General features: G+C 32.4%; 1 protein-coding gene and 1 long non-coding RNA gene across 5 annotated transcripts in view; one reads left to right on the top strand and one right to left on the bottom strand.

Moving 5' to 3' along the window:
* Nucleotides 1–14,742, bottom strand: part of LOC146992936 (uncharacterized) — a 75,609-nt gene extending 60,867 nt beyond the window's left edge. Inside the window, exon 1 of the long non-coding RNA XR_015038974.1 lies at nt 14,518–14,742. This is a non-coding gene — a long non-coding RNA (uncharacterized LOC146992936). The remainder of the gene's footprint in view (nt 1–14,517) is intronic.
* Eip74EF (Ecdysone-induced protein E74) overlaps nt 1–16,028 on the top strand; it is a 560,026-nt gene that overhangs the window by 394,071 nt on the left and 149,927 nt on the right. The gene's annotated exons all lie outside the window — the stretch shown is intronic.

The following is a 16,028-nucleotide window of genomic DNA, read 5'->3' as shown; positions in this document are numbered from 1 at the left end:
GAACCTAGCGCCAGAGTGTCGCTATGGTAAACAAATAAAGTGAATTTTAAAGAATGCATTTATTCTATTGTGGTTTATGCGCTGTCGGCGAAGTAGATTTAATTCAATCCAATAAGTTTAAATGAAATGCAAGAAAAAATGCGTATAATTTAATATTCCGTACAAGGAAGTCATGTGGTGTACACATCAGATTCTTTATTTTCATTTTAGAAAAGCAGTGCTTGTGAGTCATTAACCTACTTAACGTTCCAAAGCTTACATCTTTTTAAGTTCTGTCCATTATTAAACTATGATTGCTAATTTAAAATACATTAATTAATTACTTTTAAAAATGCACATTTTAAGTGCATGTGCCTCAATAAAATCTTCTGTTGCCACATTTTTTCTTCTATTTAGATTGCCCTAAATCACTTTCATAGCTTTTGTTGATATCAGATGCTTTGTTATAAGAATATTGATGTAACTGATATCAAACATTAGAGTGGTGCCTAGATATTTTTTTCACTTAATGCAGAAAGGTGAGTGTGTATCCTTATGTGCAATGAAATCAGCTATATTTGCATTTTAATTTTTAAAAGTAAACTCATTAAATCAAACTATCACAACTCTTACAGCATAATTATACCGTAGTTTTTATAATTATTCCGTGGTACTGTTTTTAAATCGTAGGTTTATATTGCGGATGAATAATACGTGTAATAATTTATAATTTTTAAATCAGAATGTTAATTTATGGTCTCTAGAAAATGTAGCCGTGTTTGTAATTTTTTTTAATTTAGAGTAGATATTGCATATATTTTTATTAATTTAAGTTTGCTGAAGCTTTTTTAACATTAATAATAACTGAAAAGATTAAAATAATATTAACGCAATTTCTGAATTCGTATGTTTTTCAACTACTCTGTATTTCTGAATCATCCATAAAAAGTCTAGTTTAGATCTAATTTTCCCTTAGCGAGCAGAATTATTGCGACAACGTAGTTTTTAAAAACAGACATTTCTAACGAAGTTTTTGGAACATTTGCATCATTGTTATATTTAAATATTAAATTATAAGCAGCTGCTTTTGAATTATCTAAATCCAGTGTCATTAAATTTTAACGAGTCATAGTTTAAAATTTTTCATGTCTGCACTTAAGTTGTGAGATAAAAATAAATATCACTTCTTTTATTTCTACCATGAAAAAAAAAATATTTTGTTTAAATTAGCTATTTTATCAATTGTTTATTGACACTGTAATTTACTAATCTTTCTTTTTATGTTTTCTTCAAATGCTTGTTTTCAATTTTAAAGCTAAATTTTCGCATATCTGAAAAATATTTTCTCTTATTTCCTGCAAAGAAAGAGATAATCGTTCCATTATGTTTGCTTAATTCAGAATGGCGGCGAAGTATTTGGGGGTTTATTCCGAATATGAACTGCATACGAACTGTCAGTGCTCTGCGGCCTTATCTACTCAACTCCTTGGTATGCTTACTTAAATTTTTACTACAGTTGCTTTTTAGAACAATACTTATTACTACCAGAATTTCCTGATATTATGGGTATTCTTTTTTTGGGAGGGGGAGGATTGGGAAGGAACTTGAGAGTATTTTCAAAAATAAGTGTTTTTTCGATCTCTAAAATATCAGGTATCTTAAATTAGCAAGAGCGATTTGTGTTAACTTCATTTACATCAAAATCAAAGTAATTAAACTTATTGCTTTGGTAGTGAACAATTCAAGAAAACTCAGAAAAGTTAAGTCATGTCTTACCTCATCTCTTCACAATTCAGTTTTGACAGAAAATTAAACTAAGTTATCTATTCGCTTAATCATCCAGCAGCAGTTTTGACTATTCCATGAATAACAGTAAATGAGACCAACTATACAGTTCTGAGGGAATTTAAATCTAACAGGGCAAAATTTCAAACTATACATCTCATTTAATGGCAAATTTTGTAGAGATAAATAGACCAAGACAGGTTTATACGAAATTTGGAGCAAGAAACTGGTAATACGGTATATTTCGTTTTCGGACATACTTGCTTAATTTCTTGATGCCATTCCGATGGATTTTTGGTCGTTAGGTCTCCCGAAACAACCACCTCGCGTTCCGTTCAGGTCATGGTTTTTGAAAATATTGACGGAATATGGTGAAACTGAACCAACCTAAACTTAAATGGAGTTTTCTGGAGTGGAAACTGCAGTTAAAACTGAAATTTAGACTGTACAAAATCACTGCTGCCGACGGCAAGACATTTCCTGGGCAAGCTCGGTCTATGTACTATTTCCATTACCATAAATGTAAATCAACATCAAACATTAGTTCCAACAATAAAGTTTGAAAATTGTATATACAGTTCTATGAACCCCGCAGGACTTATAAGAGTAAATTATTTTCATTAATGTGTCTGTTACTTCGGCTGAATATTTATAATAACAATAATAATAATTTAACTCTTTTCTTTGAATTAATGGAAACCGTGCAAGAAAAAATTCTTACTGAAAAGGCCTCATTTCAGGAGGGTAATAAAGTAAATCAGTTAATTCATATTTAAACAATTTTGATACTTATTATGTTGCACTAGAATGTGCCAAACGTAAATCAAGAGAAGTCTGTGGCCAGCGTCTGTCAAAAAAAGGCTTAATGGGAATCAGTCAACTCTATAGCACAGAGAATGAAAGCAATATTAAGAATGTAATATTTTTATACTTTATCAAAATTAATGCCAACGAAGTTTTATCGCTGTAAGTATATTTTGAAACTATGCTTCTTGATGTGTTTCGAAGTTAATAATAATATTTTTAATGAGTTTCTAACATTTCATAGCCAATTTTGAGCTCCTGCTTGTTGTTTATCCTTTTCCCGGTTCTGTCAAGCAGGATAAACTGTGGTAAGAAAACATATAATTTGATTTTGGTTTGTTTTATCTTTTCAAATTTCTTTATAATGTTAGTATATAAATTAAGTGAGATTTAATTCGATCCTATCATATTATGTGCGTTTAAAATACTGGCTCAAATAAATGAATAATTAAATGTTATTTCTCAATGCACTGTTATTACAGCGTTTAATTTCATAAAAGTGACAAGTCTTAATCTTCATGTTTTTGTCATCAACCTGTCTTATAAATATGTTTCGTGGAACTGTTTTGTAACGTTGACGAGAGGACTTATCAAAAGACGTGCTTAAGGTGCTGAACATCGCCGCAACAACGCCTTTTTGCCCTGCTTGTATATTATACGTATGAGAAGAGTTTTATTGCGAAAAGAAAAAACAAAATTTGCAAGGTACGTAACAAAACTTTGCAAGATTTATACTAACAATTCCGCGGCTTATAAATTTATATTGGCATTTAGAAAGGTGGGGATTATACCAGAGACGAAGTAAAAAGGCAGATAATTAATATGTAGTTAAGTAAAAGTTCTGTTATGCTTTTCATTTAATTGAAATTTACATTTATAAATAAATTGAATTCTGGGAACGTATACATTATCACTATATTAGATCGACTTCTGTTTAATCAGAATGCGTCTTTATACATTATGTATTGGACACGTAGATTTTCTTCCTTAATTAGCTCGTTTTTTTATTAAAATATAGTTCCGCATCGCAGTAGTTTATGGGCACTGACGGATAATAACTGAAGGTGACGGAAAGTGACTTTATGTAACTTTGGTTTAGGTTATTTGAATATGGCAAAGCACACGAGGGTTATCTGCCTAAGGGTAGAGATGCCTTCATGAAGAAATTTTTAAGGGAAACTGTCTCGTATTCTTTTCACACTTGGAAAAAAACCACGAAAACTAAGCTTATGATCAACCTGCTTTCCTAGGCTCTAAATCAGGTCAAACTATTAGTATTCAGCTGTCTTAACCACTCGGCCACTGGTGAGATCCCGCTACTTCAAGAAATGTTTCCCCATCCCTTCCAACAAAACTTCGCATAGTTCAGAATTCATTCTTCTAATTTGGATTTGGGGGTAGGTTTACTTTTCAATGTATTTTTTTCCAGAAATTCTAGCAAGAGCAGATTAAAATTTTTTTAAAGGCAAGCAATTCTCTAACAATTATAATTATAGTTATAAAAAGGAAAAAAATCCAAAATTTACGGATTTATTCGTTATGTTCGCAGAAAAATCTGATATTCATGAGATCTCAAAAAATTCCCTAAAATTCGCATAAACTCGCTTTGAGGTAAAGTTTTTGTCCTTGTTATATTTAACATTCATCTGTACGTCACGAAAGCACTTGAGTGCAAAACTCTGATGTATGACTAAAGTATGTAAAATATCCACTTTCTTTGAAGACTGGACGCAATTAATCAGAACGAACAGCGATACGTATTAAACATGAAATGAGAGGAACAAGTTTGCAAGCCAGATAAGGCTTAATCTGTGACATATTACGAAAAGATAACGCTTTCAGAGCTGTAATCTACATCCGTAATTCTAAACGTCATTGTTATCTGTATTAAGAAATTATTTTCTTCCTGCGTTGAAAACTTGCAGTTAGTTTGTGTTGTTATTCCGATACATTACACGATTATCAATGCATTTGTAATGTTATTTGGAAATTATGTCTGCGGTCTTCGCTGAATTGTTGCTTGTTGCCCTTTTGACGTCGTTCTGTCTTTCCTAAAAGCTTTCCTTTTGCGTATTAAAACCAGGTTAAAAAAAAACACGGCGGCTTGCGGAAAACTTCATTTCAAACATCCTTTGTTTTCTCTTATTCCGTTGAAACTTCTCACCAAACAGTTGGCAACATTCATAGGAACGGGACAAAAAAAACCTTTTCAAAACAACACATGCATGCCTCCATCTGGATGTGAACAAAAGCAAAACTTCCTACACAAGAAAAATTTCAGTCCTACTGAAGGAATAATTTGAAGCAAGAAATAATAATAATTAAAAAAAAATGAAGTTTAGAGCAGATTTTTCTCTTTTATATTGAAGCTCTACTAAATGGACGATTTCTTAAAATATATATAAAATATATATATTTGTTGTTGTTGTTTCATTCGTTTCATTTATATTCTAAGTTTTGAACTCATAAATAACTTTTTAATTTATTTCCTTCAAAATTATTATGATATTTACGCGGATAAACCTTTTATCCTAACGTAAACGTTCACTTTAAACTGGCGAGGAAGATATGCCAATTCATTTAATCTATTTGAAGATTTAAATCTTAATTTTATTTGAAAGTGGAGGATATTTCAAACAGAAAGGACAGATTTCACTTATTGTTTATCTGTAGTACTTCTGACGAATCTCCATGTAAAAAAATTGGGGCCACACGTTTCAAGACCTGGCAGGCTTATTTCCATTATGTAATGTGATTCGTTTTACTGCAGTCAAAATCATAAACATTTGATAACATGCTCTAAATTCTGTATAAACGGTACAAGTGCACTTTAAGCTTTCAACATAGATCAAAGCCGTAATCGTATTAAAATCACAATACACATTCACCTTGAGCACTTTTACTCCGCGGCCTATCAATGACTGAACCTCTGAACACAGACTCTTCGACCTGAGTGCAGATACCGACAAACGATTTGCCTATACGATAATTTTTGGTGGTTTTTTGGAGCGTCAATACGAACTAGTTTCCCTGAGAAAAATCCTCCTAAAAGGCATCTTTTTCCCTTAGGGGCGGATAGTTCACGCTTGATTTGCCATAGTCGACTAAATAAACTGTAAAAAATATTAAATATTCCTAAGACAGGAACCATGAAAAATCAGTGGTACTGTCGCCGAGATTGAAACTACGGGTCTTCCAGTCGCTAACTGAACGTACTAATTACTTACATCAGCTTTCACGTACGGAAAATTTCTTAATTTCTTACAGAACAACAAACATTTTGAATGAAAAGTAGTTAAAATTGAGAGCTTCGACGTAGGTCAGCGAATAGTTTCTTGAATATGCATTCTGTCCTTGAATAAAGTGGCTTTGTAAAACTGCTATATTGTCATATATAAAATAGTTACCATTTCTGTGGTATCTTCTCAATATCTGGTGTGACAATCAGATATGTTTTGTTATTGTTAGAAAACGGAGAAAGAAAAGTTTTCTTGCTTCCGCAAGTTCAAGGAGTCAGCTTGCTTTCTCAAGTTGTTGGTGAAAACAAGAATATAAAATTATTCATTATATTATTATTATAACAGGAGAAAAATGCCGCTCACATGTTGTAATTATCTATGAAACTTTTAGGCCAACATTTTTCAGTCGAAGCTACGCGGAATCGGACGTAGTGTTCTGTTAAAGGTTTAATAAGAATTTGTGATCATATGTAAGTTTCATATGTAATTTTATTTATAATTACATAAAATGTTTATATAGGGCTTTCCTGAGACATGAAATTCCTTGAGACACTTCTTTTATAGGAAATGTCTCCTTTATAAGGACATATGAAGAATTTTCTTAAAGGTATATGCAGCTTTAGATTGTTTTTAATACTAAAACAATATAAGTGTACTGCATATAACACTGCATAGATACATTAGAGGGAAAATGTCAAATGGATTCAGAAAAGGTTAAAACGTCTTCTTAATAGCCCTGTTTCGAAATTGAGGAATGATTTACTTTCTCTGATCCCAGTGAGAAAACATATAAAATCGGAGTTTCAGGCTAAGTCTTCAAATGCTCTTAAAAGTTTCTCTATTTTTAGATGTTAGGTGTGGGCGTTAAAACTGTACGATAGGATACTATTTTTTTAATAAGATATCAATGCTTTTAAAAGCAGCCTATGACTTCAAGAAAAATAATGAGTTTTCTGTTTGATCTCGATATTAAGCTGTGTTTGTGGTGTTCGTGGGAATTATTTTCTTGTTTATTCGAGCAATATTTTTATTTGGTGTAATCTAACGTGTTATATATTTATTTTTTATTTCACAGAAAAACTATAATTATTTGAAAATTCGCTTAAGCTATAGTGAATTATCAAATTAGACTCAGGCACTGAGCTATACCGCTGGATAAAGTTACTGCGTTAAGAAAAGCTTGATTTTTGTTTTGTTTTGTTTTGCTTTGTTAAATAATGATTCTTGATTTTTGCATTAGCTCTTTGTCTGTTATCACAGAAATAACGGCCTGATTTTTTATCGGGGATAAATTCGCTTCTATGGCACGTGAAAGAAGCAGTTCTATAGTAAGTTTAAAAAAGCAAGTTTTATTTTCTTTTCCAAAAACATCTCTTGTATCGTTATCGCATTTGACAAAGTATAATTGAAAAATTTCAATCATACCGAAAAAAATAGTTTCTTCAGTTAATAAAGTTAATTCCTGTGCAGGTTGTTTCGGCAGGTATTCACATTTGAGAAATCCAGCTGGTTTCTCCACTTTTAAATTTGCTTTTATATCGGGAAAAAAGTATTTGAAGGAATCGGAAGGAATTGTGTTGTGTTCATAATATATATATATATATATATATATATATATATATATATATTTTGGCAAAGACAAGCCAAGTAGTGCTGATATTTTAGCGTGATCTTTCAATTTAGTGTAAACTGTTACTTAGGTTTGTAAGAATGTATTCAAATTATCGATAACCCGCATGCGTTTTCTGCTTTCTTTGTCAATGTTTTAAGGCTTTGGATCATTGATTAGATTCTTCCATACCTTTGCCCACCAGGTTTATCTGAAATACTTTTTGGGCATTAAGTGCTGCAGCTGGAACCATTAAGTATGATGAAATTAAATTAAAGCTTTCATATGTATGCAATAAAATTAAGGCATATGTTATAGTACGCTGTTTAATAACTATTTAATTTATTTCCTTCAAAATTATAATATCTACACGTATAAACCTTTTATCCTAACGTAAACTTTCGCTTTAAACTGGCGAGGAAGATATACCAATTCATTGAATCTAGTTGAAGAATGAGATCTTAATTTTATTTCAAAGTGGAGGATATTTCAAACAGAAAGGACAGATTTCACTTATTGTTTATCTGCAGTACTTCTGACGAATCTCCTTGTAAAAAAAATGGGGCCACACATTTCAAGACCTGAAGACCTGGCAGGCTTATTTCCATTATGTAATGTGATTCATATTACTGCAGTCGAAATCATAAACATTTGACAGCATGCTCTAAATTCTGTATAAACGAGTAAAGTCTAAGCTTTCACTATAGAATTTAGAAGTGATTTCGGCACATAAAATTTACAGTTTTGTAATCGTATTAAAATTGCATACTTGTTATTGCGTTGATATGAAATACTGAGAATTGATATCATGGCAGTAAGCGCAAACGTTCCGCCTCATATTCGTTTGATGATAGTCATAAATTTGCATGTCACATAATATAATAATAAATTTCTAAAAATAATGGATGACATTGCATTCCTGCTAGCTGTCATATTTTACCCTTCCTGCCATGCACAGTTATCTTATTTGAGTGGCGTACATGGTGTTATCGGAAGTTTTGCTGATAATATTAGATCTAATTTGGCCAAGGTTTCAAAGGAAAATTTTTTTTGTGCCTAGATATAGGCCAGTAGAGTAATACAAATCTTTTTGATAACATTTTAACCTAAAAACAGTGTTTAAATGGAATTAAGAATTGTTGATATTTTCCAGAACATAATTTCATCACGAAGTTTCTTACTGAACTGATGACGGATCAAATATAATAGGTTATAATAAAAACATAAAATACAAAATTAACGGCAAAACATTTATGTCCTATTTGCAGTAAGAGTGCCAAGCTTGCCATCAAGGAGCTATTTTATCTTCGAAAGGCCATGAGATTTCAAGCAAGATCAAATTAAAGATATTGTCTTTTGTTGGTAGGAGAGAAATATTTTATCCCAGTGCTTCAAAATATCCTATGATAGCCATTTGCGTCAGCAGAATATTTTTTCCCACGCGATGCATAATATTTGAGAACCAACCTTTCCATACTTAGAGCCGCAAGTTTTATGGACTCACTATCTCTACTCTGGTTCTGAAGTCGTAGATTTCTTTAAGTTGATGAATTATTGTTTGAAATACCTTCAAACAAAAAACGAAAATCCTGCCTATGTTACGCTTTTAATATGATTTCGTTGCAATTGAAACGATTTATACTTAGTCAGAAATATTATCAGGACTACTATTTCTCCTTATCTGCTTTGCGAACATGTAAGTGTCCTGAATAGAACAGTGAGCTTACTGGAAGCTATGTTTTGTTAAATTATAGAAGAGATAACAAAGATCAGATGGGTTTAATTACCCTTTATTTTACACAATTTACATGTGCTCCCGCACTTCGGGATACAAAGACCTAACACTTTTGGTGTAAACATAAAGAAAATAAGAACTACTAGCTAACTAAATTTAAATAAGGCCTAAGCTCGAATGCTTTACACAGACGAATAACACTAAGATTGGCCTTTTAGATTTTTACGTATGTAGTACGCAAACTGCGGAAAACTACAATACGTCTTCAATATCAAGAGGACTAAACCTCTGGCCTTAAGGCGGACTGCAACTAATTGAAAGCACGCGTGAAATAAAGTGGCGAGAAGGCTCATTCTCTCTCTCTTTCTAACTCTACTTGGCGAAAACCACAACTTAAATACTTAAGAGTTTGCAAGCACAATTTGCATAAACAGAACAACGCGTTTATTCCTGCCGGAAGTGGAAAATAAGAGAGGACAGTAAAGTTTTAAAATAAAATAAACGTTAGTAAAACTTAAGATCCTTATAATAATGGGGACTTTGGCTTTTAACATATTTGCAAAACCTTTTTTGGCTATATGTGTAAATTCGTCTGCAAGCAGATTCAATAGATACTTGCCTTTTCAATTTGGTCAGCTGAATGGAAGTCGAAATGTATAATGCAGTCATCGGATGCTAGCTCTTGTTAATCAACATCGAACCCGTGAATCAGGTAAAACCACAAGGTCGTGGTACGAGGATTAAGCTGTAGATGTTGCCAGGTTTGCCTTTCGATTTCGAGAAATCAGCTTTTCGCCCGTTTGCTGTGAATGTATTCCTCTCGCCGTGAGAAATAAATCAAGATATCCAGGTGTCGATGGTACAGTACCAAAGCGTAAGGATAAAATTCAAAAACCGTTTGTTTCTTTGTTATTATATTAATTTACCAATATATCAAAAGCCCTTGAATGATGCCCAAGTTACTCAAGTCACGCATTTAGTTACTCAAGTAACATTAAATATAGCTTTAATAGTTTCTAAATAGTTTAATGTTTGGATCCTAGGTAGTCGATGCTTAAGAAAATGGTTAGGGGAAGTAAGTTTGAAATATAACACTTCTGATCATGTGCTTGATTATAATCAGTGTTCTAATACTAATGCATTACTGCAGCAATACCGAAACGTTATTTTAACTCGTGAACATTTGATATTTATAGGATACTTGACATTGATAAGGCACTGATTTAAAACATTGTTGATTCAGAATGCTTTAAAATTTCTAGTAATTAATAAAAAATACCGGCCATTTTGATAGGTTCGTGGTGAAGGAGCTCATCCTTATGCAACTGTCGTCTTACATCTAATGTGCAGAAGACCATGGATATCCGTAATATACCTTAGTCTTCTAAGGAATTATCGAATTCCACCCATACTTGCTGTTGTGGTTAGCATGTCCAGCTAGCAAGTGGAAGATTCATGATTCGAGTCCCGGGGAGGATGTAGTTGATTTTTCACGTATTCTACTCCGAAATAGTTAGTAGTGTCTACAGTAACACCCAAACTAAAATGTAGTGGACGATAACTTTTCAACACCTGGATTTGATTGACTGGATCTCGTGCGTCTTCTCTTCGCCCTTTTAAGCGGGTTAGATTATAAGGAATCAATCATCGCATTTTCCCGAGCGTGCTTTCGTGGAATAAGTGGGTAGCACGTCCATCTACCAAGCAGAAGATCCGCGGCTCGAATTCTGGCTACCCACAGTTGATTTTTTACGTTTCCTGCTCCGAAAAACCTAATAATAATCACGACCTTACGGTGCTTCTGGAGTATTAAGCACAATTTCTATAGATGTGACCTTCCGTTTATAGTAGCTGTTATAAAGGATAAGATTTTAAAAATGGTTCACTTTCACATGAATATCCCACTCATATTGTTTAACAGTATAAATTCAGTGTATGCATCTACACATATATATATAAATTTCGGTACCAAAAAAATGAGAGGAAGAAATTTTTTATTTTGATTTTTCTACGCAATATTTTTTTTTAAACTTTAACGCTGAAAAAGCTTTGCTTAAACGTAACATGACACTTCTTCGAATGCTTTTCCTTTATAATAGATATGAATTGAGTAAAAGAGAGAGAGAGAGAGGTAATACATATATAGAGAGAGATAATACATATAGAGAGCGAAAGAGACTATAGTCAAATTCCATTTTTCTCCCTTTTACTTGATTACATTACTCTTTGGTGTTTTTTTCTCTTATTTCTGGCACAAAAGTACTTTGCGTAAAATATTCCTTTGTCTGAGACTTCATGGCGTTATTTTGCAATATACGGCTTAAAAATTTTATTTTCAAAAGCTATGAAAAACTTAGAAATCTAAAGAATGATATCAGTTTTCAGAAAAAATGTCATACTTCATGAAGGGTATAGAATTAACTTCGTTTTCAAAAGAAATTTTCTTCTGTTAAAACTGTATTTCGACGTTCTCTTAGTTTTTAAATCCAAGATTTTCATGGTGCCTTTTGAATTCCTGATCGAGTCTTTCTCAAAAGAAGGATCTTTCATTAGAACAACAATAACTTTCGGGACGTTGCTTGTTCTTTATGTATGGATATAGAAAAATACATATACCTGTATGATACCCTTTAAAGAGACTGTTTTCGCTGAAACTCGTGCCCAAAACTTCTTCATCTGAAAACAAAAACAACTGTGTCACAGAAGCTGCGTGTAATGACTACCACTGTGTCACAGAAATCATGTGTCAAAACCCACTTCGTCACGACTGCATTTTTGAAATGCAGTAGAACTCCAAATATCCGGACTAACTAGGACCACATCTTCTTTGAATATTCGAAAAGTCCGGTTAAGTTGTTGTTTTCTTTAGGTCAAATACGTATTTAATGCAAATGAGAGAATTTTATTTCTTGTAAAGAGAGGAAATGAATGCAACATTAGCGAGTTTGTTTAACGTGTTTTTGAAAAGGGTGTATTTGTTATGTCTAAGTTCTTATTCACGAAATATATAAAGTAGGCCTACAGCACATAATAACATTTTCATTAATATTTATAGGCTGCATAGTTGCTGAATATTGCAGAACAATCTGAGTGTCTTTCACGTTTATCTAAATTGCTTTAATAGCTTGTTAAAAATACATACTATCAAAACCTTGCCTAGATATTTTTTATCAGAGGCAAAGAAGTAAATGCTGGGCTCTATATTCAATCAAATTACTGTAGTGAAACATTTGTGGTGACCACCTCCTCCAGCCAAGCCTCTCTGAAAGTGGCAAGTATTTCTGAGAACGTACTAATAAATACATCAAATAATATATCTTATTTTAAATCACAGCTGTTATAATAATTTTAATCCCCGCTCTATGTATTTGTGGCAGTCTGACCCACGCACCATATATTCATAAAAAGGATTTATAGTTTTCAAAATAAAAACGTTAAAAAATACCTTTTTCTTTCTGATGAACGATATTGAAATAATTCGGGAATAACTTAAATGGATCGGCGATGTTTCTTTGCTTTGTGATAACTTGTAGAGGCTTTATTGCGTAGTTACCTGAGATTCATAACGAAGAAAACTAGCAGTCGGGGTTGAAGGTAACAAGACACAATTTATTTCTTGACACGTAGTTCTTGTTTACACATTCTGAATCGCACATCATTTTAGGTGTGAGTACACGCCACAGTTTTGAATATGTTACAAACCTTGAAACAATGGATAAAGCAGAGTGAGAAGCACACTTTGGCTGTAGCAAGTGAAGACAGGAAAATAAAAAGGGCTGCGCATTAGTAGCAGCGATATTTTTAATAAAAATTTCTTTAATATGATTGGATGAGAGTCATAGACATTGGAGCATGCTTGCATAAGAAACACGAAATTGTTTAATTTGAGAAAATTCAGCCCAGAAAAATTACTATAATCAATTTAAAACAGAAAGGGGAGGTAGCCAAATTAAAGTGAGGAATTAAACGTTCTATTGCTAAATTAAAATTAGTTGCTCTATTTCATACTTTATATCTTACACACACACGCGCACACACACACACACACACACACACACACATATATATATATATATATATATATGCAAAAAGAAACATAATAATAGACTAAAAATTAAAAACAAATATTTTAGATCCGTCCTGCGCTATAGTTGCAGGATTGAAGTAAAATAAACTTAAAGCATCTAAAATAAATATTCCGTTGGAATCAAAGCAAGGCAATTCCCCAACAATATTAATAATTGTAACCGTAAACTCTTAAGCGAGCTACACGTCAGTGCAAGTTCAACTCGTGTTCTTTGGAAAGCGTGTTATTATGGCAAAGTTGCATCAGTTTAATGGGAATTTCTTATAGCGGAAACTGCAGTAAAAACTGCGATATAGAAGTACTGATGTGGGCAGCATAGCATTTCTTAGGCAAGACCTGTCTGTGATATTCAGTAAACATAAATCAATGTCAATACGTTAGTTCCGGTAATAAATTTTAATGTTAGGAAATAGTTTATACAGATCTATAAATACGCATCACTTTTGAGAATAAATTAACATTTTTAATTCTTCTTTAAAACTTCAGCTGAATTATTTATAACATAAAGTTTTTCTTGATGTATTGCGCTGAATTAATGGAAACCAATAAAAATATGTGTTATAGAAATCAGCTTGCAGGATGGTAAAGTAATTTATATTTAAAGAACTTTAATGCTTATTCCATTGACACTATGCCTTGTTAAATCAGATGAGAGGCGCTATTCTGACTGAGAAGATGAGTACGTAAAATGAGTACAGGAAATCAGGTTACACAGCACCGACAATAAATGCAATATCGAGGATGCAATGTAATGCTTTTCAGCTATCGTAAATAGGGTTAATATTTTTTTATTTAAAGTGTAATATTTTAAAACGGTGCTTTGTAATGTGTTTCAAAGATGAACGTTACGAATCATAATTTTTTTAATGAATTTCTTACGTTTTGTAGCTAATTTGACACCCTTTCTAGTAATTCACTTTAATTAATTGCCTCTGCATACTATATTGTGTTTCCTATTTATGTTATACTTAAACCTACCCAAAAAATTAAAGGAAAAGAAACGATCCAGGTAACTGGAGTTTTGTATTTTTAAGTTTAAAAAATCGAGTGCATCCTCACATGTGAAAGTGAAATACATTTTCTCTCCTCAAGCGTAATTTTCTGCGTCTGCTTTTCAAAAATTACTCCTGAACTCATGATCGAGTTTTGTAACATTTCTTATAATGTATTCTGAAAAAAGCCATTTGAAATATGCAATCAAAAATTAAGCAATTAAACTGGGCAAAAATGACCTTTTCACCAAGCAACCCGATTGGAACCGGAAAACCGGTTCACTTACCTTCACTTCACTCTACTAAAAACTGATTCCCAATTATCTCCAGTTTCCGTCCAGTGCCATTAGCATATCCGGAACAACTGGGGCTTTCTGCTAGTCTATCTGTCTTTACATTACATCAGGTTTAATATTACGACACGTTATAAATTAAACAGGCTGACACATTTTTAGCTTTCTCCGTAGAAGGTTAAAACATCAAAAGGATCCGCCCATCTCAGCTACACACTACCCTTGACATTTGAACGAAAATGAAACAGTTAGGATAACTTCTACCAACTTGCCCTACTTCCGCGGTTAACTTTTGGCCTCATTATGGCTTTATGCTCTTCGAACTATTTGTTTACCACTTAGCTCTTCTGTAATCTGCCTGCACCCACCCAAAAGCATTACGTTTCTCCAGTTTATATTTGTTTATATTCCGTTGCATAAATGTTAAGATAATCTCTAACTGCTGTGTAAGAGATTCGCATATTAGTTCAATATCTTGTTTTCCTTCTGATTTATTGAGTGCTATGATGCACGTTCATTTCCTGTGACTTATTTTGAATAATATACTCTTAATATATGTGCGATAATCTAGCAAACAATTGTGTGTACTTCTTAACACTACTTTTTTCATTTTGTTTATTTCTTAGAAAGCAAATATGTATCCGAGTTTCCTCTTCATTTTCCTAGCAAAAATAAATACCTAAATGGAGAAGACTCCTAAATATCTAAATATATATGCTTTTTATAGCAATTTCGCTGCATGAGTGTTTACATGATTTATTCTAGTATAAGCTAGTATCTCTAAATAATTACTTTGGGAAGGCATTTTCTAAAGGTCAGATATCAGTTGCAAAGATTTTGTCAGTAGTGGAAAAACCTAAAATACACATGAGAAAACTCGTGTACTTACAATGATTTGGCGATAACAATGTAAAATTTCCATGCGTTATAATTTCTTTTTCTTAATTGAATACTTTTTTTCTCAATTCTATGCGCATATCGCATTTTTACAGTAGAATTCATTTTTCAATTAATATTCGCCAGTCCGTGATGAAACATCCTTGTATTTATATTTTAAACGTGAACTGTAAATAATTTGTGAAAATTGCGAATGAAATGCAACTGTGTTGACTTGCTAGCTTTTACTGCATATTAATTTGTACACACGAATGTTTAAGTTGCTTGCTAATCGACAAAGCATTGTCCGTGTTTATTTTTAAGCAAGAATCCCCCCCCCTTATTTCATAATTTCGCACACCTGCGTGTAAATTTCTTGATGTATTCATTTCATTCCTGTTTATTATTTAAGTCAACTTGCTCATGTTTATATTCATGTTAACTTTCCATTCATTTGTGTTTATTTTTTCAAGTCATTAAAAAACAACAGTTTTCTGAAGTAAAATTCTATAGCATAAAGTGTCTTCTCTGTTAAGAAGTTTTAAGTTACTATATACATTCTTTTTTAAGAATTTTATATACCTCTTAAAAACATATTTGCCAAATCAAATCGCTAGGAAAATACTTTT

This window comes from Stegodyphus dumicola, chromosome X2, assembly GCF_044657685.1.
Source record: "Stegodyphus dumicola isolate Sdum_Otavi_A_Nest chromosome X2, ASM4465768v1".
Taxonomy (NCBI): domain Eukaryota; kingdom Metazoa; phylum Arthropoda; class Arachnida; order Araneae; family Eresidae; genus Stegodyphus; species Stegodyphus dumicola.
The sequence above is the reverse complement of the archived record's forward strand: the minus strand, read 5'-3'. Positions and strand labels throughout refer to the sequence as shown.